General features: G+C 34.9%; 1 pseudogene across 1 annotated transcript in view; it reads right to left on the bottom strand.

The window, feature by feature from the left end:
- LOC143227562 (uncharacterized) overlaps window positions 1-17,716 on the bottom strand; it is a 56,742-nt pseudogene extending 39,026 nt beyond the window's left edge. The window contains exons 1-5 of the transcript XR_013015012.1: window positions 17,671-17,716; window positions 16,554-16,712; window positions 8,288-8,394; window positions 2,533-2,710; window positions 2-1,164 (exon numbers count right to left, since the gene is read on the bottom strand). The product of XR_013015012.1 is annotated as an uncharacterized LOC143227562 (transcript). The remainder of the gene's footprint in view (window position 1; window positions 1,165-2,532; window positions 2,711-8,287; window positions 8,395-16,553; window positions 16,713-17,670) is intronic.
- Window positions 17,717-22,948: the final 5,232 nt, after the last annotated feature.

Below are 22,948 nucleotides of genomic sequence, written 5' to 3'. Positions count from 1 at the left end.
AAAGTTTCTCCCCAGTGTGTATTCTTTGATGTGTTTTTAATCTGTTATTTGTACGAAAGCATTTTCCACACACTGTACAGCTGTAAGGTTTTTCCTCAGTGTGTATTAATTGATGTATTTTTAAATTACCCTTTGTTCCAAAATGTTTTTCACAAACATCACAACTGTATGGTTTCTCTACAGTGTGTGTTCTGTGATGTATTTTTAAGGTACTATTTGTTCCAAACTGTTTTCCACACACTGTACAACTATAAGGTTTCTGCCCAGTGTGTATTCTTTGATGTTTTTTCAAGTTACAGTTTGACACAAATTGTCTTGCACACACTACACAACTGTAGGGTTTCTCCCCAGTGTGTATTCTGTGATGAATTTTTAATTCACTGTTAGTTCCAAAGTGTTTTGCACACACTGTACAACTGTAAGGTTTCTCCCCAGTGTGTACTCTTTGATGTTTTTTTAAGATACTATTTGTACCAAACTGTTTTCCACACACTGTACAACTGTAAGGTTTCTCCCCTGTGTGTATTCTTTGATGTATTTTTAATTCACTATTTCTACCACACTGTTTTCCACACACTGTACAACTGTAAGGTTTCTCCCCAGTGTGCATTCTTTGATGTTTTTTTAAGGTACTATTTGAACCAAACTGTTTTCCACATGATGTACAACTGTAAGGTTTCTCTCCAGTGTGTATTCTGTGATGTTTTGTTAAATCGCCATTTGTTCCAAACTGTTTTCCACACACTGTACAACTGTAAGGTTTCTCCCCAGTGTGTACTCTTTGATGTGTTTTTAAGCTATTATTTGTAACAAAGTATTTTCCACACACTGTACAACTGTAAGGTTTGTCACCAGTGTGCGTTCTTTGATGTCGTCTTAAGTGACTGTTTCTCCCAAAGTGTTTTCCACAAACAGAACAAAGATACAATTTCTTTCCTGACTGTATCCTCTTTTGTTGTTTTAGTTTATCACATGTTTCTCCACATTGTTTATCATCACACTGTGTTGTTTTAGATCCATTCATGTTGTTTCCACTTAACTTTGTTTCTCTACTAATATTGTTGTTTGGTGATTTTGTGTCTTCTGTAATGTGATCTTCTTGTTTTATAACATGATAACCAGGAACCTGACTTCCATAACAGCTGTTCACACTGGTCTTTATATCTAAAACAGATGTATAAATTATGTCACAAACTAGTTAATTATAAATATATACAACATGATATTTTAATATAATCAACACAAATTTCACAATAAAAAAATTTTACATTGTATAAAAAAAATTTCCACTTAGATGAGGATAGCACTGAAAACATTAACTGTTGGTAATGTACCATGTTGAAGAGGGAATTTTTATTAGATAGTCTAAAGTGTAGAGATATGATAGTACAGTGTAACAAACAATACTTTCAGCCAGTAACTTTCTGAATTAACTGTTACATATGTTTTGTATTGAAGTGGTTGATAATCATGAAACCTTCAAATGCTTTGTGTATTTTAACATGTTAATTAACATTTATACTTTATAACTTCTCTTCAAAAGTTCAATATGTATTAAATAAATATTTATAAATTCCAAGACATAGACTAAACTAAAATGTGATGTTTAAGTCTATAAGTAAAGGGAAGCTTTACTGATTCTTACACAATTGTTAATTATCAAAGAAAGTTTTTATTTTTCTGTGTTCTTTGGTGCATTATTTAAATAAAATCTATTTAGTGTACTAGTACCATTAGTTTTAATAACATAGACTTAAATTTCATTGGCAATGGTCATCAACAAAACAAGAGGTTACAGGTCATATATTTATTGTTTTATATGTAGATTCTTCATTATTATGAAAGTAGTTAAAGCCTTACAATCAGAAATTTATTAGATTATATTAAGTAAGTTAATGAACAATAATAGTTATAATTCTTCACAAGTGATTTACAATTGTTATAATAAGATTATATACGGGTGAAAGGGTAATAACACTAAGATCAGATATAAACAGATATATACAGTTAGGAGCTATACAATATTTAACATAAACAAGTTTCACGTTCCAAGTTATAGCTATTCGAGAAAGAAAGAAACAGTAATTTAAGTTTATTTCATGCTCTATCACTATTGTAACATCTGTGAAATTGATAGTGTATACAGTTGAGGTAAAATACAATAATAGATAAACTACAGTTTTACTGAAAAAAGGTTTTATATCTGTTTAACGTATTTTAAAGATTATTCACATGAAATCTGAGGATTTTAAGATGAAGGAATTATTTTTAATCATAAGAAAATCACTGTACTATTAGTACACACTTACTCTGTATGTTCTTGGATAGGTTTCAGTAGAAATACCTAATTACAAAATATGATTTTTTTTGGGCATATGATATTTACTGAAACATTGCTAAGTCTCGTGAAAACAGATTAAAAATTATAGTATAGAAACTTATGTGTACTTTAGGGATACAAAGTTAATTGTGCCAACAATGGTAACTGATGAGTATTGAAAAATGCATGTTTTAGATGAAGTTTGTACTTACCAGATGTTCTTTCTAACCAAGATTCAATATCTCTTTCATATTCAGTTTCTGTTTTCACATTCATAACATTATAGCATGAACCATCCTGGTCCTCATCATCACTGTAACTGAACTTAGAAATAACATCATCTTGTAGCAGATCACTAGGCTGTTCCATTTTCACTTCAACAAGTATGTTCTAGAAGCAAATAACACAATAAAAACTTAACAGAAATGACAACCAGTGTTATCATCTCCACAGCTCCCTAATTTGAAACATGAATACAGAATTAACCTTCTTGTGATGGGTCATGGGTCAAAGGCCATGTTATCGCATTTGCTAACTTGCCTTCAAAATTTTATTGAACTTCCATATTATAAATTTATAAGTTTAGAATTAAATTGTAGAGCATAATTCAAGTTTTAATATATAAATGTGATAATTTCTTAATTTAAATGCAAATATTAAAATAACATCTATATATAGATTTTAGCGAGTCATGTGGTGTGTTCAATGCAGCACTGTTTAAAATTAATTGTTCATGATGTCAAAATACTTAGTCTATAGTTTTGACCAAATTATGAACTCAAGTTACCAATAGTGACAAGCTATTTTTAAAAACATTCCTTTATATAATTCTACTACAATACATGGCACTTGAATAACCACTCAACAGCTCAATGTCCCCCAAGTGGCTTTCTAAGCCATTTTAACCTGTGAAAAGTCTGTCACATTCTTTCAATCCAAGATTTAAAGAAAGTACGTTGTGTCTCTAGTCTGCTCAAAAATGTATCACACAATGGCTGGTATGAGTATTATCACTGATAAGTAGTGATAACACCCATATCAGCAGTTCTGAGATACATTTTTATTTCAAGTGGGTTTCTCATCATCAAGAAATAGTCTGCTTAAAGTCTCCTAGTTCTTTTTAGACCAAAACACAGTTACTGAGCTTAATAAATTATAGTGGAATTCAACGGCATCACTGTAGTCACTTACAATTCAACGGCATTGCCGTAGTTACTTACAATTCAACGGCATTACCGTAGTTACTTACAATTCAACGGCATCACTGTAGTTACTTACAATTCAACGGCATCACTGTAGTTACTTACAATTCAACAGCATTACCATAGTTACTTACAATTCAACGGCATTACCATAGTTACTTACAATTCAACGGCATTACTATAGTTACTTATAATTTTTAGTTACGTTTATGTAAAACTATAAAAATGACTGCTTGATGTTCTCCACAAATACAAAATTTTAAAAGGCTTAGCAATGTATGTTCAGCACCTACCGACTTTAAAGATCACAGCCAAAAGAGATAATTGTTTGCTTTACTTTTCTATTTATTGTTTTATATTTTAAGAAAAATAAATTTCGTAACTTTTTAAAAATAGTGGTAATCTATATACATGTGTACTGTATAATGATTTAAACATTCCTGTATAATACAAAATACTAGTCCAATGAAACACAACCAAGACAAGGTCAATTTTATCCTACTGGATACGGTAACATGAGTGGACGTGCATCACATCAATGCAAGTTGTGTAATGTTAGCTAGGCATGACCAGAAGGTCAATATAATAAATATATAACATTATGAGACTTAAGCTACTTAGATTAAACATTTGTATTTTCATGTTATAATCAATAGTCATTCTAGGATGAAAAAAAATTATATTTATTTCTTAATTTTTTTATGGTGATTACAAGGTTGGTCAGTTGATAGAAAATAAAATATAGTCTTAGTGAAACAAAAACCTGAAATGTATTTAGGAGGTTTTAGAGTACATAAATAATATTTGAGATTTTGGGGGTGAAGAACAGTGTTTTTAATCATAACATGAAATAACTTACTGCTTGGACTAGTAACCAAGGAGACTCAATATTTTCATAAACAAATCTTTCATTTAAAAAAAAATCTTACTTTTCATTTTCCAATGACTTCTGATCTTTACTAAAAGCCTTCCAAATTTTATGAAGGTACACACTGTATAAAAAGTTAGACAATAAATACCTAACATGTATAAATGTGTATATGAACACATATATTATACTAGGCTCATTGTGAAAGACTGAAACAAAAAATTATTCAAAAAGAAACACCCAATATTCACTTTTATTAATACGGACCAGAAATTACTCTAAATCAGGGGTCACCAACCAAACTACAGCCCTTGAGGTCATATTGTCTGGCCCGCCAGCAGCTAGCCACTTGGAAATAAAAAGTGACATTTTATCAAATGTCTGACTGTCATAACAAAATAAATCACACCAATAGTCCCTTTAAGCTGGCAAACACAAGACATTATGATAAACAGAAACAAGGCTGTCATGCGCATTTTTAACCAATAGGAAAATTCTTCTTTCGTCCTTGCTGCCCGTTTATTCAAATCGAGGCACGTATCTATGAAAGCATTGGGATTTCGAGAACAAGTACAGACCTAACCCTCGTCCTGTCGACTCGTCTCATAAATTCAACGACCTAGGGTTACCTCTTCAGCAAGCTCATTTCTCTTAGTAGTGGAGTTACGCGCTTTTAATAACTCGTTCTCAGGTAAGTGTCGTGGCAAACATATGTTTCAATATATTTTGTTTGTGCATTCTTGAACCAGTACAATACGTTTCTCACAGCGTTCTGTGTTTTTCATTTTCAGATCCTGTTTTTTTCACCCATCGTTATGGCTGCTTTTAAAAAAAGAAAAGTGGCTTCCAAGTGTCGTGTTTTAATGAAGAATGGGGAGAAAAGTACTTCTTTGTGGAAACAGAAAACCAGAAAGCTACTTGTGTGATACGCACTGAAAGTGTTGCCGTTTTGAAAGAGTACAATCTTCGGCGTCACTATGAAATAAAACATCTATCAACATATATACATTTTCAGGAAAGTTCCGTTCTGAGAAATTTGAATCCATGAAATGTGTGTTTTTGAATCTCAAAAGAATCTCTTCACGAGAAAGTTTGCTGAAAATGAATCTGTCACTCGTACAAGTTACAAAATAGTGTATAAGATGGCAGAGCGAGGAAAATTTTTTTTCCCAAGCACTCTGTGGAAAAAGACTTAGATATTTCTTGTGTACTGAACCAGTCATTTCTGCAGTGAACTTCATTCAGGGTCATGAACTTAATCATTGCCAGTTCAAGGCATTTCTTGAAGAAATTAATTCAGATTTCTGTGACTTGCCTTATCACACGGCAGTGAGGTGGCTCAGCTGCAGTAAAGTCTTATCTCATTTTTATAAGCTGAGAAGAGGAATAGATATATTTCTTATCGAGACATCTAGAGCTGATCCACTTCTGTCGGATCCAACCTGATTGTCAATGTTGCCATTTTTTTGGTTGACATCACATCCCACATGAATGAATTGAACTTGAAACTTCAGGGCAAGAATAACCTTGTCTGTGATCTCTATAGAATCATTAAAGGATTTCATAGAAAGCTGTCATTGTTTGAAGCACATTTGGAAGGAGGAAACCTCTCTCATTTTCAGTGTTTCAATGAGTTTTATGCTGGAATCACAGAAGATGTCAACCTGGAGTTTCAGAAAAAGATTATTGGTGATTTAAATAAGCATTTTTAGAGAGATTTTCGGATCTGGACAGAATCAAAAGTGACATTCTCCTTTTTCAGAATCCTTTTGATTGTGTCATTGATGACGTGCCAGTGGAACTTCAGCTGAAGATCATCGATTTGTAAAGAAATGACCTGTTGAAATCAAAACACAAAGAGGGGCAACTTATTGAATTTTACAGCTGCATACCTGAAGATGATTTTCCAAAGCTGAAGTAGTTCGCATCTGGTATGGCATCAGTGTTCGGAACAACTTATGTCTATGAACAAGCATTTTCAAAAATGAAGTATGTGAACTCGCTACATCAATCAAGGTTGACTGATGAACATTTGAAAGCAATTCTACTGATTGGATGCAGCAATTCAAAACCGAATATTAAAGATATTTCGAAAGCCAAATGCCAATTTCATAAATCTCACTAACTTATTTGCGTCTTAGTGAAATTCAGATTTGTACTCACTATGTGCAATGTGACAATTGTTTCTGCTTATGTCACCTTCTTTGATAACCTTCTGGTAAATAAAAATGTTGGTTGTATTTCTGTTTGTTTTTTTATTATGTGTGTGTATGCTACTCCCACATGGCTAATGTGGCATCCTAAACTTAGTGTTAAGTCTTTTACAGAGAGCTTACGTTCTAGCTTATGAGTATTGAACATAATGATCATGCGGCCTGTGCTTCTCATTCCCCAAGTAATCTGGCCCCTGTGAAAAAAGTTTGGTGACCCCTATTCTAAATGAAACATTCAATTAGCACTTTCTTAATACACCAGAAAAAAAATTAATCTACAAAAGAGCACACAATAACAACTTCCTTGTTTAAACAGACAAGAAATTACTCAAATTAAACATCAAATAATGATTCTCTTATTTACCCAAATTGAAAGTAAAATACTGAGCTTCCTATAGATATCCTACTGCAGCAAAGCATCATGGGTATCTACAGAAAACATTGGGTAATAAAGAAAATGTTAATTTATGAAACAATTCAACTATCTTTACTCTTCTCACATAATAACTAAACTTCCACACTGAACACTTAGACTAATACTAAAGCTATAAAATAAGTACTCTTCTGAAGAGTATCTATGCACATGTATCTAGTTGCATGTAGTAAACCATGAGGCTCCACATAAACCACAGACAACATTACAATAAGTGGGTGTGAATCATTACACAATCACAATTACTTGTAAGGTAGTCAAATAAACTTAAAAACTACCCTACACAAAGTTAACCTAAGAAGGTCGAAATGTTGTTCTGTATTTTCTTTCAGTTAAAGTTTTAATAAATATACCAGCTGTCTTGAGATACTTTTTACTGTAAGTAGGTTTCTCATCATCACAAATGATATATTTCATAATATTACATGGATTTTATTATAATATTCAAAGCTAGTTGAACAGTATTAAATAGAGATAAAGAACAAATGGGTGATCTTATTATAAACCATCAAACTAATACAAAAACATATAAATTCATATTCTTATTGACTTTTTTACTTTTCCTTCAGTTGTCTTGAATGGTGAGAATTTTGTTAACAATATTTCAGGAAAACCATTCCATTTTAAAAAACTTCCAAAGAACAATCCTCATCTCCATTAAATCACCAAAGTTGTTACAAATACACCAACATTTTGTCAACAGGCTAAACCATAGCCCTCTTCATGGCCCATGGTGGAAGGTTCTAGAAAATGACATTGCTCACAAAGTAAAGCATATTCAAAAATACACATGGCTTAGGAACTCGTGAAACACAATTAAACTATTCAAACTACAGTTCCAATCCCCATAAATAATATCAGTAACATACAAGTGACTGTCCAGTAAAGCCACCCTATTACCCATGACTATACAAATCTCAAAACATTCATAAAGCAAAATCCACGATTTTCACTGTGTATTCATTGGCTATTATTACTAATTATATACGAAACAAACTATAAAAAGTTTAATTACCTCACTTATCTGATGTTACATATTCACATTTCCAAGTGATAGTACATCAATTTTACTGTATTGGCAATCTCACAGCTGTAATAAGTGTATTCACAACAATGTAGCAAACTTATAGTGAGATTCTTCAGCTTGTGACTACAAACATGTCATTACTAATTACATACCAAACAAACAAAGTCCATAAAGCCACAGTTACACAACATATTGTCTTTAATAACTATAAAAAGTTTAATTACCTCACTTTTATCTGATGTTACATCACACTTTTCTTCTTGTTCCTCTCTTGTTATATCAAACTTCATAACTCTACATAGAGAACTTTCTTCTAATGAATCAGCTGGAACTAGAAGTACAAATAATGTAGGTTTGTCTATAACAACATTTGATATAATTTGTTCTTCAAAACCTACATGATGTATTTAAAAGCACAGGCTACTCTATAATTTATTATGTTACATACAAGTGCATAGAAAAGAACTCTCAGCAAATGGCAGGTTCTGAAAATACACCTGAACTACTATGAATATTGTCAGTTGTAGACCCACATGGATGTTAAACAGGTAACCAGGATAAGTGTGTAAAACATTTTCCTATATCTAGCAGAAGAAAGTTCTCAGTGGAGAACAGTAATTATGTAAACATTACACATACTTCTGGAGTTAAAATACTGTTAACCAAAATGATAAGTCTAGAAATTCTACAAGTAGTTAAGTTAGCATCACCTGGGAAGGATCAAAATGAGCCAGGGGGTTAAATTTTATGAACTTTTATTTATGGTCACATACATACAAACATATATCTCACTTCATTATAGTGAGAAAATAGTGAACCCTTATCCTGACTGCAAATAAAAGGCATCTGTTGCAGAATAAATGTCTCTCTCTTTCAAAAATGCTATATGATGAAATATCTACAACTCTAAATGGTTCCTTCACACACAAAAAAAACAACAAAAAAACTGCCTAAATGAAGGCCAAAAGGAGCAATGGCAGATTGTCTGTTCTGGAAAAGTATGGCCCACTGAGGAAGGAAAGCACAACCCCAAGTGGGATACTTTGACAAGAAACAAAGTATTGAAGCATAGAGTAGAGAAGTTGCAAATGCCGGAGGTGCAAAGAAGGTTCATGAGACACAATGTATAAGCTCTGAACTGGGGAAGTGCAGAAAGCCCCAGTACAGAGTCGAAGTCCTTGATGAAGAATAGGGTCCAGCATCTTTAAGGCCGAGGTCTGGCAGAGCCACAGACCAGTGATCCATAGTGGAGTTTTGATCAAATAAGAGCAAGATATATCTTTAGCACAGAACATCAATCCGCTTTCAAACTGGAGGTAGAGAGGACACGGAGGATGTTCAGTGCTATTGTAGATTTGACCAGTAGCTGCTTGATGTGTGGTATAAAGGTCAGCTTACAGTCAAAGATAATCCCCAAGAACTTGGTCTCAGGGACCAATGGCAGCGATACTTCACAGATACGGAGTTCAGGATCAGGGTGAATACCCCATTGGCGGCAAAAGTGCATGCAAACGGTTTTAGAGAGAAAAATTAAAGCCATTTGCCATTATTCACTTCAGTACACAATTGAGGGCAGTTTGGAGCTGTCTCTCAATATATTTCATGTTCTACAACTGACATGAGATATGAAAGTCGTTGACATGAAGCCCATTTGCAACAGTGAGAGGGAGTTCTTCAGTGATGGCATTTATCTTCATACTGAAAAGTGTGACACTCAAAACACAGCCCTGAGGGACTCCAAGTTCCTGTAGAAGAGAACGTGAAAGTGTCAAACCCACACAAACTTCCAATCTCCTGTCCATCAAAACTTTTTAATAAAAATGAGCAAATGGCCACGTAACCCATATATATGGAGGTCTCACAGAATGCTATACCTCTATGTTATGTCATAAGCCTTCTCAATGTCAAAGAATATTCACACATGATATTGTCATTTGAGAAAGGCTTCTCTGATTGAAGTTTCATGTCAAAACAGGTGGTCCATTGTGGAGCGCTGTCGTCAGAACCCACACTGGGTGGGTGAGAGGAGATTGTTTGATTCGAGGAACCAAACATGACAATCATTAACCATCCTCTCTAAGGTCTTACAAAGACAGCTCATTAAAGCAATTAGACAGTAGTTTGAAGGAATCTTGGGATCTTTCCCAGGCTTACAGAAAGGTAGGACAATAGCCTGCAGGAAAAATATTCTCCTGTCAGATCTGGTTAAAAACAATTAGAAGGATATCAAGAGCAACAGAAGATAGATAGTGCAGCATGTCATAGTGTACATCATCAGGTCCAACAGATGTACTGCCAGACCGATGAAGAGCCAGTTTCAATACCACCAGTATAAAGGGATGATTATAGTCATAGAGACAATCAGATCAAAAGGAAAGAGGTGACTGCTCTGCTCAAGTTTTGATGGCTAAGAAGGTGGAGGAAGAAGCAAAATTGCAAGATACCTGGCAAAAGCTTTCACCTAGAGTATTGGCAATGTTCCAGATATCAGCTACTTCCTCGCCATCAGAGAGTAAGATCGAGAGGGGAACAGAATTGTATTGCCCACTGACCTTTTGAATCTTGTCCCATATGACTTTGGAACTGGTGGTGGAAGATATGCCAGTTGTGAACTTAATCCCAGATTCCTTCTGCCTTTGACATCTTGTCCACCTAGCATGTGCACAGGCCCACTGGAAAGCGATATGGTTCGAGAGTGTGGGATATCTATGGAAAGTATCCCAGGCCCATTTCTGAGCCTTCAGTGCCATGTGGCAGAAAGGATTCCACCACAGAAGAGAATATAGTGGAAAACGTGTCAAGGTTTTAGGAATACATTGAGCAGCTGCTTGTATAATACAGTCACTTACAGCTGCCACACAGTCACCTATCGATGGTTGACAGACAATGGCAGGATCAAGTTCTGCGACAGCAGTAAAAGTGGGCCAGTCTACCTGATCCAGCTTCCACCAGGTCATGTCAGTTGGGTTGCATCAACCACAGCCAGTCTCTCTCAAAATTATAGGAAAATGATTACTGCCTCATGGATTATTGTTAACCCTCCATGAGAAATGGGAGAATAATGAAGGAAAGCAAACTGAGATCAACAGCAGTAAAGGACTGACTATGTGTGTGAAAGTAAGTAGAAGAACCAGTATCAAAAAGAGAAAGGTTGTGATCAGAGAGCATATGCTATACAGAGTGACCCCTCCTACCAATATCAGCACTTTCCCAGAGGGGATGATGACCATTAAAGTCCCCCAGGATTTAAAAGGGAGACAGCAACTGTTCAATGAGAGCATCAAGGTCTGATTGATCATATGTCTCTCCAGGGGACAGGTAGAGAGAACAAACAGTGATGGTATGATCCAAGGAAACATAAATGGCTATGGCCTCCAAGTGTTTGTTGAGTGACAAAGATAGGGTGGGCACATGTTGATCAATCAACAGTGCCACCCCTCCATGCACTCGTTCATCACTCAGCCTGTCATTTCTGTACAAATAAAACTACCAAAACGTGACCGTATTGGCAGGTTTCAGAAATATTTCCTGTACAGAAAGACGTACAGGATGGTAGGAAGCAATCAATGTTTTGATGTCATCTAGATTAGGATGTAAACCTCGACAGTTCCATTGTATCAGGGTGGCCATTTTTATTTATGTGTGGGTGAATTAGGTGGAGAAGGGAGAAGAAGATATATCTGAGGAAATGCCTGTATCCGGAACAAAAGGAAGTGGATCTTGGGATTTGTTGGAATGTGTGTAAGGCACAGATATGGGTGTTGAAGTTGATTCATCAACCTTTTAAACAATGGAGGTTAAAAGACTTTTCATCTGTTTTGAGAACGATTCTTTCGGAAGCACAGATCTGTCTACACTCCCACTGTAGTTGTGGAATGAAGTGCAGCAACATACGTCCGAGATGAAGTGGTGGACAGTGACTTTCGAGCCTCAGGATAAGTAATGTTATGAATCGTTTTCAAACACTGCACCTCTTTTTCTTCCAATCATTTTGAGTAAGAATGAAATTAGGATGGGTGAGAGCCATTGCAATTAATGCATTGAGGGTCCATTTCACACTCATAGGCATTGTGGTCCTTGCCACTGCAACGAGCACACATCAAGGAACCACAACATGACATCTTCAAGTGGCCACACCTCTGACATCAAAGAGGGTTGGTATGTATGGCCATACCCTGCAATTACGATAACCTGCCTTGATGGTGGCAGGTGGACATGGTGATGTAAATATCAGAACAAGGATATTGGCCAGCATCATAATTCCATCTTTGCGAGTGTAGATGTGCCTCACTGCAGAGAAACCAGCAAAAATCTCTGACTCAGGGATGTCCTTCAAATCCTTCTCAACAATAACTCCTGATGAAGAATTCAATGTAGCATGAGGTGTAACCTCAATAGGTATATCCCCAATATTCATTTTGTTGAGGTGTGGATATTTCCACCAATATCAAAGCTTCTTTACTGACTTTGGAGAGCCGACAAGTCCCTCTAGTCCCTTCTGAATGTTGGATAAGTGAATGAGGTACAACAGGTGTAACAGAAGTTCAAGATTGCTGCTCAGAGTCTTAAAGATGTGGTCATTTACCTATGGACTGTTTTTTACCATTTTATTTAACTTTTTATTTGGAGGATCCATAATGAAAAAAGGGAAATTTCAGTGCCTACTGACCCCACCCACCATAAAGCCATACAAGTGGATGCACTACAATGTCAAAAAAGGACACTGCAGTAATGCCAGGGTTTTGTGAGCACTATACCCAAACACCAGCATCAGCTAAAACGTCCACAACACCTGCTGATAACATCCAACACTGGTACTTAGTTGACTCTAGCACAAGTGGACCAGCCAATTGACCCAAAGGGGGCCATGCCAAGGCCAACCCATCCACTGGAATTCAAGCCCAAAGTGGTTTGTTAAAATTGGACCCCTCAACCACCAGGATCGTCTCCTCCCCTTCAAAGGTCGCCACACATGGCAAACACGTGAGTGGATGTTTAGATCCCAGAGGAAGTGAACTGAAAGGACAGAACCTTCCCTGGGATGTCTCCTCACCACATGCAGGAATCCACACCGAGGGGTTCTCTGTGCTCTGTCCAGTTGAATACTTTATTTTTACTCCATGTTTCTTCAGTGTTGTTGTTTTTGATTATCATTAAACACATAGAATTGGTCTCTCTGTGCTCTGACCAGTTCTATACTTTATTTTTACTCCATGTTTCTTCAGTGTTGTTGTGTTTTTGATTATCATTAAACACATAGAATTGGTCTCTCTGTGCTCTGACCAGTTCTATACTTTATTTTTACTTCAAGTTTGTTCAGTGTTTTTTTATACAGAGAAACTGGTTCTCATGTCTTAAAACTTTTCATTTCATTAAAAATTCTCATTTTCTTTATTGAATGTTACTGATGTCATCTGCCATTAACAATATTCCTAAATGCTAACTAAAAATTAGAAAAGTATCCCTTAACACCCACAACCCACATTTTGTTGTTAATTCATTTTTGAACTCCTGACAACAGAGAAATCAATTGAATAAACTGCCAGGTTTTAAATTGCTGTATAGAAAGAAAACAAAAAAGGCAAGTGGCTGGCAGTATTCACAGGCAATGTTGTGTTTTTTGTTGCTATGATTTCAGGAACTAATCATTCACTGTAACTGTTGAACAGTCAACAAATACTGCTACTTCATAAACTATAGTTTGGGTGAGTTCATTTTATAAGTAATGTTGTTTTCACTGAATAAAGGAACAAGACGTTATTTGTTATGTTCATCAGCTCCTGTCAGCAAAGTCTGACATACAACTACAGTGACAGCAACCATGGAAAGGACACACATGATGGGGTTGGTAAAGTACCCTAAATAACAGTTAATCAGTTGACAGTTGAAGTGAAGGACAGAAATAATTATGAGGTTTGGGTTGAACACTTAAAGAAAGGGCCAATCTGTGAAATATCATCTATGGATATTATCGATATAGATAAACTGATATCAATAAATATTCACCTAAAAGGAACAAACAAGACTCATATGGTTCACTTGTTTCCACTTGTGGTGCCAGATGTACTCACTGGACAACACCACATACAGCACAACTCTGATGGTAAATAATCTTTATGTACATAATTACTCCAATGATCATCCTGAATTAAACCATGATTTAGCTAAACCTAAAGTGTTACAATTAAACTAAAATAAGCTTCTTTACTTCAAGTTCATTAGACAACAGTGTTTTGTCTTCTTCAGAAAAAGAGACTGAAATATGAGGATTACTGTGGACTAGACTTGGAAGTCAAACCAAACACTGTAGTCACAGATAAAAATTAATTTTTCTTTTGCCCTTCTGAAATGCTGGGTCCAAAATATTTTATTTTGATGAAATGTTATCATCATAGATACAAAGTTCACTTCAGATGTGAAACATGTAAAAGGTAGTGCAACATTCATAACAAACTTGAAAAGAATAAGTGTTCACTTTCTGAACAAATAAGCAATGTCTCTAATATCTCAACCCTTTAACTGTGCAATTAATTTTTAGGCTGATTCCCAGTGTTAATTATCCACCAAAATATAAAATTATGAATTGACTGTTCATATTACTTCTTTCAATGTCAAAATAATGTGTTTTTCTATATTGCTTCAAAAATCTATTGGTTTGTGAAAAATACTGACTTATACAAAATACTAAAAAAAAAAATTAGAAAAAAATTGTTCTGCAGTAAATATAGGCACAATTTTGTCAATAAACAGGTTTTACAGTGTAGAACACAAATGATGGCCTACAGGTTTGGCAACTGTTTCAAGTAGTTTTAGGTTGGTGTGGAGTAAATCTAAGTTTTGTAGTCAGTGGGTGTTTATATTCAGATATATCCAAACTATGCTGAAAAAAGAACTAAGATAGAATACAAGACTGTTGCCATTCTGATGTGAAACAATATCACATGTTTTATTATCCAGTTTTATCAGTATAACAAATTCAATATTGTTTTCATTTATTCTGTCTGTATCCAGTTTGGACAAAAACACATGGTTCAGAAAATTGAAGTTTTTATATTCTATATAACAGTATCTACTCTTGGTGAAAGTATTTTGTGGTATGTAGATGTTGAATGGGTCAACAACTGAATTATCTTATGCTGTATCAGTGGATGGCATCTTTATATCACAGCCAAGGAACTCTGTTAAAGAATGACTAATATTGTCATGACACCATTAAAAAAGAAGGGATACACCTCTTCTTGCATGATTGAGACATGCTTGATTATAGATCAACAGAAGAGAATCCTGAAAGCTGTAAAACTGTATTCTGACTTGAAAGAAGTGACTGTGTGTCTACAAACTGTATTCTGACTTGAAAGAAGTGACTGTGTGTCTACAAACTGTATTCTGACTTGAAAGAAGTGACTGTGTGTCTACAAACTGTATTTTGACTTGAAAGAAGTGACTGTGTGTCTACAAACTGTATTTTGACTTGAAAGAAGTGACTGTGTGTCTACAAACTGTATTTTGACTTGAAAGAAGTGACTGTGTCTACAAACTGTATTCTGAATTGAAAGAAGTGACTGTGTGTCTACAAACATACAAACATATCTTTTTCTTGATAACAAGAAACCAACTTGAAATAAAAATGTATCTCAGAATGGCTGGTATGGGCATTATTACTTTCACTATTAAAGCAGAGAACAATGTTTCAGCCTGAAGATGACCTAGGAAGGTCAATACGTTGTTCTCTGCTTTTATAGTGAAAGTGTTAATACCCACACCAGCTGTTCTGAGATGCATCTCCTTTTACTCTCCTTTGTAAACAAAGACTGTGTTACATTTTTTTTCAGAAAATATGTCCAGTTTCCTTATTTCTAACACAGGCTAAAAACACAGTTAAATGTTCAATTATAATTACACCACAAATTTTCTGTTTAAATAACAGGAGTTATTTTACACTCACATGGAAATCAATTCATCTAATAATCAATGGAATATTTACACATTTATTTATACTTAAATACACTGATAGGATTCTTGTATATCTAATTAGATCCTAATTCATTATTGCTGATTGTTACATTAAACAACAGTGAAATATGTAACAGATCCTTTTAAAGTCACTGTTTGATCAAATTCTTTATCACTGAGTGCCAGAAAATCATCAATGACTTTCCATAGTCAAACAGAGAGCAAGGTGTTATTTCAAGATGTATACAACAGCTAGTAAGTCATGTGGAAATGTAGAGAATTGTTAGTAGGTATGATGAAAGCACTCAGATTTAATCTCATTCACTTGTCAAATTATTAATATAAATCAAACAGACAGGAAATAAAATTGTACAATAAAACTAAGAAACTGAATCAATGACAAAGTGTAGACATACAGCTATATTAAAAAACTAAGAAACTGAATCAATGACAAAGTGTAGACATACAGCTATATTAAAATAACTCACACTCTTTATGTGACAACACAATATTCAAATTATAAATATATAGACTTACTACTAGTTATTGTGACAGGTTCATTTTCTTTTTTCATGAGTTTGATATCCAATAAATCATCCTGTTTCTCATCAGAAAGTGGTTCAACCTTCATCTTTAACACTTCCATGGTTACACAGAAGCTTAACCTTTATGTTATTACCAAACCTTGCAGTTAGACTACAGTGAAATAAGTTAAGAATTAGAAAGTTATATTCTTAAAAAGTTACATAGTCTTCAACAAACACAAATATTATAATTTATATATCAAAATAACTTCAAAAGATATTTGTACTTACAAGTTACATAAACACTATACAAAAATCATGTCTTTAGCTAAGATAAATTAATTTTATGAGATGCATTTAAAACAGCTTATTGTTGTTTGTTGCTCTATATTGCTATTGATATCAACATGTTAAGCTTAAATTAGTTCATGATATGCAGCTAAAATAAACTACAGCTGATTGTATCTATATTCTTACTGATTTTAAAGTTTTTAATTTTGGAATATTGTTTTTTATGGAATTAGTATTTTTTTCTTTTGGTTCATTTTCCAAATTCTTATGTATTAAAATTATCGATAACTATATGGTATACTTAACAGTCATATTAAGTACTGGCCAGGCACTTATTTACTAATATTAACATTTCTTTTGTTAAATAAAATTGAAATTCCATTTACTTGAGAGTTTAGTTTTGGATTTCTGTTGATATTAAACTTAAAATTTAAGAAATTATTTGTTTGTTGTCCATAGTTGTACAGACATTTTCCTTTAATTTTACTGTGTTACATATATATATATTAATTTTATACCTGCTGTCTAGGTAGTTTTATTTACAGTGGTGACAAATTACTTAAAATAATTGTCATTCACAAAGATTTACATCACAACTGAACGCTATTGTAACAAAATATCTCGAGTATTGTTAGTATTAGCATTACTACTGATACAAGTATAAGAATTTAAAAGTGATATTTTAATAACTCGCAATAGTGAAAGACAGAAGCAATATTATTTATGACTTATGAAGACACGTACAGAAATAAAACTACTTTAACTGAATGAACCAAGCAATAATAAATTGATATAACAAAGAAAAATAACATGACTATTGCTCACACTATCTTACTAACCCACGTAATTTGTAATTTCGATACGATCAGAAACAACACTTACAAGTATAACCTAGCACAGAAGTTGATTGTCTCGCTTAAACCATACGCATGCGCTGAAGGGGGACTGAGGTAAACTGTAGGGACTTCCCAAAATGCTATCAATATGAAGTATAGATGGTAAATTATAATAATGTAAATACTAAGGTACATTTGAGAAAGATGCGCTATTTTGAACTGCGTTTTCAATGCAGTTTTCATTGGAAACTCATACTCTGATTAATAATTCATTATTACAAATTAGCAATAATCTGTTTATGAAAATATGCGTATATGTAAAAGAGGAAGCTCACCTAAATTCCACCCAAGGTAACACATAATAATAAAGAAAATCAAGATTACCTTACATTGAGCATTTAATATACCATTGAGGGTAAAGCTACAAATCAAAAGAAATATAACATAAAGACATAGTTTACATTGTAGAAACGAATTATTCCATGTGAAGTTAATACATTCTGAGGAAAAGTAAGGTCACTATCAAGCTAACTATCTTTGATCATGTTATGTTTATAGTCAATATTACTTCAAAACAATGCGCCTGTTCTGTTGTAACTTGAAATCAACGTGGTTGTCTAATCTTCGTCAAAGCTCAAGATAGAATGGCATTACACAGGGAGCGGCAATACAGCGCATGAGTTTCAGTGCATTCGGTACGTTGCTATGGGACGCATGACATACTTTCGTCTTGTTTGTTTGTTTGTTTTTGAAATTTGCACAAAGCTACTCGAAAGCTATCTGTGCTCGCCGTCCCTAATTTAGCAGTGTAAGACTAGAGGGATACTTCCGTCTTAATGAAGACGTTGAGTTCTACAGATCTGTGTCTCTTTGATGTTAATTGTTAAGCAACAACGACGATTGTGTTTTCCATATTTTATGAATATATGTAGGTAACAATATTGGGGGGCTGGCTCATTTTGGGGGGCTCAAGCCCCCCCCCTTTTGCGCCGCCATTGAAAACTGTTGAGGTTTTTGGTTGTATCTATACATTAAAAACCTGTTCTTTTTTTGCCAGAGGTGAGAATGAAAAGAGAATCTTTGACATACATCAACAATCATTATAAAGTTGGTCCATTTGATAATATCAAATAATAAATTTGACACAATATTATAACGTCGTTCACGTACCGAAATTAATTTAGGCTACTATACAGTGAAGTAAAATGGACCTAAACTCCATAAATATGTGAAGATTTGTGTACAAATTACACAATTCATATTGAAAAACTCTGTAGCTTATATTAAATGTTTAAATCTATTAAAATTGAGAATGACTAAATCTACAATGAATTACAAAATAGGTATGATTTTAAAATCTGTACTTACACGAACATGTAAGTTGAGTTCTCGTCCCAAGAATTAAAAGATAAATACATTTCAAATTCCCAATTTCCCCCAAATAAAAAAGATTCACCTTTCGAAAGCGATGGGTTATATGGTTTTAGTAGTTTGTACGTTTTTGTTTTTGAATTTCGCGCAAAGCTACACGAGGTCTATCTGCGCTAGCTGTCCCTAATTTAGTAGTGTTAGACTAGAGGGAAGACAGCTAGTCATCACCATCCATCGCCAACTCTTGGGCTACTCTTTTACCAACGAATAGTGGGATTGACCATCACATAATAATACCTCCACGGCTGAAAGAGCGAGCATGTTTGGTGCGAGTGGTATTCGAACCCGCGACTCTCAAATGAAGACACGATTGCCTTAACCCACCTGGCCATGCCGAGCCATCACTTTGTATCAAGACTTTTGAAACTACGCATTCCTCTGACATAATAAATATATTTCAATTGTAATGCCTCCCATATGCATTTGATCATTCTCAGTAGGTTTTTGTGTTTACAGTTTTAAGTTTAAAATAACCACGAGTATTCAGAATTATACATTTATCTTCATTCCTCCCGTCCTTTTAGGAACACTTATAGAAATGTACTTTGACAAGTTTGTTTGTTTTGGAATTTCGCACAAAGCTACTCGAGGGCTATCTGTGCTAGCCGTCCCTAATTTAGCAGTGTAAGACTAGAGGGAAGGCAACTAGTCATCACCACCCACCGCCAACTCTTGGGCTACTCTTTTACCAACGAATAGTGGGATTGACCGTGACATTATACACCTCCACGGCTGGGAGGGCGAGCATGTTTAGCGCGACGCGGGCGCGAACCCGCGACCCTCGGATTACGAGTCGCACGCCTTACGCGCTTGGCCATGCCAGGCCACTTTGACAAGAAGATGAAAAAAATTATTGTAAAAATTATTGAGATGAAATGCCATTTCCGTTGACATTTAACTGAGGAAACTATTAAAATAATGAATAAACAAAAAAAAGCTTAGATTTGTAAAAGGAATGGGACACCACAGTGGTTTTAATTGTTAAGGGTTCAATGTTGCTTGAGCGGCCCAGCATGGCCAGGTGGTGAAGGCGCTTGACTCGTAATCTGAGGTTCGAATCCCCGTCGCACCAAACATGCTCGCCGTTTCAGCCGTGGGAGCTTTATAATGTGATGGTCAATCCCACTATTCGTTAGTAAAAGAGTTGTCCAAGAGTTGGCGGTGGGTGGTGATGACTAGCTGCTTTCCCTCTAGTCTTACACTACTAAAATAGGGACGGCTAGCGCAGACATCCCTCGTGTAGCTATGTGCGAAATTAAAAAACAAACAAACTGTTATATATAAAACACATTCGCTGTAATGTTCATAGAGATATAACATAGTGTTCAGGGACAACAAGGGATCTATCCGTTTATCTCAACTGTCCCACCTTTTAGTCTAAATTACAGCTATGTTTAAAAAAATCTTAAAGCCAGTCCTTATCATGTACAGTTATTAAGTTTTCTCCTGAACTTATTTAAATTTACTGCCTGCATAAGATCTGAAAGCAACCAATTCCAAAGACCAATCATCCTGTTAGAAAATTTAAACTATTCTTTGATAGATTGTTTAGGTAGAATATTCATAATGAAACTGTTTTAGCTGAAAATTTTAGCCAAAATTTATATCTAGTCTTACTGCTATGGCGTTACATATAAAAAAGATAATACATCAACATTATTAATTTCATTTACAATCCGGTCAATCCCACTATTCGTAGGCCCGGCATGGCCAAGCGTTGTTAAGGTGTGCGACTCGTAATCTGAGGGTCGCGGGTTCGCATCTCGGTCGCGCCAAACATGCTCGCCCTCCCAGCCGTGGGGGCGTTATAATGTTACGGTCAATCCCACTATTCGTTGGTAAAAGAGTAGCCCAAGAGTTGGCGGTGGGTGGTGATGACTAGCTGCCTTCCCTCTAGCCTTACACTGCTAAATTAGGGACGGCTAGCACAGATAACCCTCGAGTAGCTTTGTGCGAAATTTAAAAAAAAAAATTTCAATCTTTAAACCTTTAATCAAATCACTTCCAAATCTTCTTTTATCAAGAGAAAACAATTTCAAACATCTTAATCCCTCCTCATTTGACAAACCCTTCATTCCAGGCATCATTTTAATAACCCTACCTTAAACGCTTTCCAATAATTAATGTACTTCCTAAGGTAAGAAGCCCAATAACGAATGCAATACTTCAAATGTGACATAACCAGTGACCTGTACAATAAAGTTATAACCTCTCTAGACCTGTATTCAATACTTTTGCAGACATAACCTAAAATCCTATTTGCATCACCACTAGCAACAGCACACTGTTTGGATGGCTTAAGAGACTGATCAACCAATGCACCAAGACCCTTTTTTTTCATCACACTGTTAAGCTTCTTCCTATCCAAATTATACTTATAATTCAAATTCTGGTATTCCATGTCTATTATCTTGCATTTGTTATACTTAAAACATATCTGTCATTTATTTTCCTATATCAACAAATCATCTAAGTAATTTTGTAAAGCAGCGACATCCTCTTTACAACTAACACCACCCAAGACCTTAATATTATCAATAAATGTTAGTGTTTGATAAACCATTCCTTCTTCTAAGTTATCGATGTAAATCGAAAACAGCAAACGTCCTAAGTGTGAGCCCTGAGATACTCAATTTATTACATTAATCCAATCTGACTGAACTCCATTTGTAACAAACCTCTGCTTTATTCCATCCAGTCAAGCTTCGATCTGATTTGCTATTTATCCCCTACACTTATCGAGAATTTTTACAAGCCTTTTTTGTGCCACCTTATCAAAGACTTTCTGAAAATCTAGATACACCAAATCTACACCCTTACCGTCATCTACTCAAGCAGTAACATTTTCCAAGAATGTCAGAAGATTTATATGATGAGATTTACCCTTAATGAAACCTTGTTGATTTTCAAGTAAAATTTTTAACATTATTAAATGACTTTGCAAAATATCTTTCATTAATTTGGCCTAGCGCGTTGAGGCGTGTGCTTCGTAATCTGAGGGTCGCGGGTTCGCGCCCGAGTCGAGCCAAACATGCTCGCCCTCCCAGCCGTAGTGGCGTTATAATGTGACGGTCAATCCCACTTTTCGTTGGTAAGAGAGTATCCCAAGAGTTGGCAGTGGGTGGTGATGACTTGCTGCCTTCCCTCTAGTTTTACACTGCTAAATTAGGGACGGCTAGCACAGATAGCCCTCGAGTAGCTTTGTGCGAAATTCCAAAACAAACAAACATATTCATTAATGTTTTTTTGTGTGTATGTGTTTTTCTTACAGGAAAGCCACATTGGGCTATCTTTTATTGGACTTTCTAAACCTTTTCCTATAATCGATGTAAAACTAATAAGCCTGTACATAATGGAACAATTTTTATCACCTCACTTGGAAAAGAGGAGTTATATTAGTTAACTTCCAATCTTCTGGTACTTGTTCACTATTCAAGAACTCACAAAAATAGTAGCAAATGGCTAACATATCTAATCCTTAGATTCCTTCATAACCGTTTGGAACATGTTATCTGGCCCAGGAACCTTATCATTTTTTAACCTCTCAAAATTTTTGTAACAATCTCAGATTCAATGCAGTCTTATTGTTCAGCCTCCTTTACATCTGTCAACTGTTCAATATGAGGAATACCGTTTAAATCTTCATTAGTAAAAATTGTAGAAAAGCAGAATACCAACTTACCACACAACCATCAGATACTAACTTTTCTTTATTAATCAAGTGTCCCACCCCATTCTAATATTTTGTTTATCGTTAATATTTTTAAAGAAATCTTTATTGTTAATTTTTACATTTTCAGCCAACCTTTTTTCTGTCCTAATTTCCCGTATGATAAGCTTTTTAGGTTTT

This window comes from Tachypleus tridentatus, chromosome 9 (assembly GCF_004210375.1).
Source record: "Tachypleus tridentatus isolate NWPU-2018 chromosome 9, ASM421037v1, whole genome shotgun sequence".
NCBI classification, from domain to species: domain Eukaryota; kingdom Metazoa; phylum Arthropoda; class Merostomata; order Xiphosura; family Limulidae; genus Tachypleus; species Tachypleus tridentatus.
The sequence above is the reverse complement of the archived record's forward strand: the minus strand, read 5'-3'. Positions and strand labels throughout refer to the sequence as shown.